Genomic DNA, 3,206 nt, shown 5'->3' with positions numbered 1-3,206 from the left:
GCATGCACATCTTAAGGGGATAATTGAGTGTGTCAACTATCGTTTTTTGTTAAACAAGTAATTAACGATATCTTTTTCTATGCTTACTGTGCATGAACGAGCACTAGAAGGTTAAACGCTGAAATTTACCCTCGAGCATGCACACCTTAAGGGGATAATTGAGTATGGCAGGAGGAAAAAAATCCTAAAATGTCAACTATCGTCTTTGTTAAACAAATATTTTATTTGAACCACCTGATTTTGCCTCAAGCTTAGTTAGAACTTCCTTTCTGGGGTGGATCATTAATAACTTATGCCATAGTTCTACCAAATCGCTGGAATACACAAATTCAGTCCTCGATTTAGGTTTTTTGAAATATGGACCAAACCTTAGATTAACTTTGGAGCTGATTGTGCAAAAAAGTCAGGTTTTTCCACAGATTATGTTAAGTGCTAAGTTTGAAGCACTGCTCTAACAATACGTTTTGTTGCTCGCTGTGACGAATTAAAAGGTTTCTTTACCAAGAATAAAAAAGCTTCACTCCTGTATAAAGTTTTTGGTTAGTCTTTTGTTTTTAGATACTCCAATAAGCGCCCCTTTTTTAATTTAGATGAAATAATTCATTACATTTGATATTAGTAGGAGAAGCTTGTGAGATTATTGCAAGATTTAGCCGTTATCAACAAAAAAATTCAAAAAACGTAATTTATCGCCTTGGTAAACATTGAAATATACTCAAACCATAGCAAAGTCATAACTGTGGGAAAATCTTACCTCGTCCTTCCGGTATTAGGGAGGCCAAAACAATGACAACGAAGTAGAAGAGTACAATGAGCATGTTCTCAGAAAACACCAGTTATAACTCTAGAGAACAGCCACAGTGAGTTTTTCAAACATGAGGGAAACATCACGCAAATGTGACAGGTCAAGTTTGATCTCCTTTCAAATACTCCACTTCTTTATTATTTATGAGGTTCTCAGTTGTTTTTTCGTACTTGAATTAGTTACTTTGGGATTTTGTTAGTTGATAAAACGTCTCGTGTTTCTCCCTACACTTCTTTCGTGCTCTAGCCGCTTCCTGCGTGCTTTATAACAGAACAGAGCACAGTCAAGGCTTCTCTATTTGTTAAACATAATGTGAAGTGACGGGAAGCTCAATTCTATGATGTCACGAGTATATGAAATTCAGTGAGATTATTTTAAATTCTGGATAACAAAAAGTCGTGATGGCGATAAACCTCTTTTCGCGAATGTTCGTCAATTATCCAATATCTATGTTCGATGAAAACAAAGAAAACAAATTTTATACCCTAAAAAATAACTTTCAGGTCTCTTTGTGGCACCTCACAAGAATAAAGGAGTCCTAATTACTTTTCCTTTGTTTAAAGTTGGAACGTTTTATAAATATCACCGTTGATAACCACATAATCCTCGCATACCCGAAAAAAGAAATTAGAAAATACATAGCACTATCTTTCTGCAGGACATTGTCACCAAACCAACCGACTCGTTTTAGTTGTTTTCAAACTGTTCAATCGAATGATTATCCATAAAAAGTTTGAAATCTCTTGGTTTTAATTGCAAGGATGAGTTTTTGTCTACCCTCACACAACCATCTAAGCGAATATTACAGTGTTTTTTGACTTCCCTTGAAATTGCTAGGCTCCCAAGAATGTAGTATTTTTTGTCAAAATTTCATTGAAATAGGGTAAATATTTTATTCTCATTTTTATGTGTATTTTCTACTGTGATTATAATTACTGGACTATAAACATACATAATGTGAAGTGACAGGAAGCTCAATTCTATGATGTCACGAGTAGATGTAATTCAGTGAGATTATTTTAAATTCTGGATAACAAAAAGTCGTGATGGCGATAAACCTCTTTTCGCGAATGTTCGTCAATTATCCAATATCTATGTTCGATAAAAACAAAGAAAACAATCTTATACCCTAAAAAATAACTTTCAGGTCTCTTTGTGGCACCTCACAAGAATAAAGGGGTCCTAATTACTTTTCCTTTGTTTAAAGTTGGAACGTTTTATAAATATCACCGTTGATAACCACATAATCCTCGCATACCCGAAAAAAGAAATTAGAAAATACATATCGACAAGTGAAATTGAAGAACTTGAAGTTGGAAGTAGCCAAAAAAATGTTTTTCATACGGAAAGCCATCAGGGTTAATTTGATAAAACAAAGTAAACGAAAAAACAAAAGATAATATTTCACCGTACAGCCAGGCCAGGTGCTTTTACTGTCAGCTAATGCCACCTAGGATTGAAAAGAATGATTTTTTATAAGCCCCTTATTTGCAATTTTGAAACTTTTGAGGCAGGAAAATATCATGTACTCGTATGCAAATCTTTTAAGGCTGCTAAAGCAGGTACTTATGAAAACATGGGGGGTGGGGGCGGGGCAGGGCTCGGACTGCAGTCCTACTTTTTGACATTTCACATACATGAAAACATACATCTAAATATTCCTAGATATAGATACTCAATATTGACTTTCTTTTTTATTGTGTTTTTAACATATCTAGCCATGATTTTACATAAATCAATTCCTTACTCTCTGTGAAGACCTCAACTTTTCAGCCACGGTTATCCCATTTTAAAACTTTATGGTCATGAAAAATCTATCCAAATTAGGTCCAGAAGTTTCCATCTAGGAAAGCCTGTAATACTATCGTTGCAGGACCCGCAAAAAAGGCTTATTTGGGTTACAGTGTAAAAGAGTAAGTTACTTTCTCAATCAGTGCTCGGATTTCCGTGTCAAAATTTCCAGGATCGACACTTAAATATTGCAGTGTGATGACGATATTTTGTATCATTCAAGTATTCTTTCTCTTCTATAATTTGCTGAAAATTACACACGACCACCGTCAATATCACAGATTTCTTTGAAGTCGCAAAGGTTTTTTAAATGCATCTACACAGCTCCTACGATAAGGCAACTATCCTATTGCTGCCGTTCTCTATTTATTCCGAGCAAACGTTTATGTATTTTAATTAATAACTTATGGTCCTTTCCGTTTTCAGATTCCCTTCAGCGAAAACTTATAGTCTTAGAAATATGAGTATCGTTCATTGAAGTGATACCTGATAAACGACAGGCGACCACCATAGAATAGAGAGACTTGGAACCTAAACTTGAAATTATCATAACTAAAACAAAAGAACTACAAGAACAGGTAAGACAGCAAAGTTATTACTTTCAGTAGAA

General features: G+C 34.7%; 1 pseudogene; it reads right to left on the bottom strand.

Moving 5' to 3' along the window:
- LOC149039977 (uncharacterized) overlaps window positions 1-818 on the bottom strand; it is an 8,115-nt pseudogene extending 7,297 nt beyond the window's left edge.
- Between the last annotated feature and the right edge of the window lie 2,388 nt (window positions 819-3,206).

This window comes from Pocillopora damicornis, chromosome 9 (genome assembly GCF_964200805.1).
Source record: "Pocillopora damicornis chromosome 9, jaPocDami1.2, whole genome shotgun sequence".
Lineage (NCBI taxonomy): Eukaryota > Metazoa > Cnidaria > Anthozoa > Scleractinia > Pocilloporidae > Pocillopora > Pocillopora damicornis.
The sequence above is the reverse complement of the archived record's forward strand: the minus strand, read 5'-3'. Positions and strand labels throughout refer to the sequence as shown.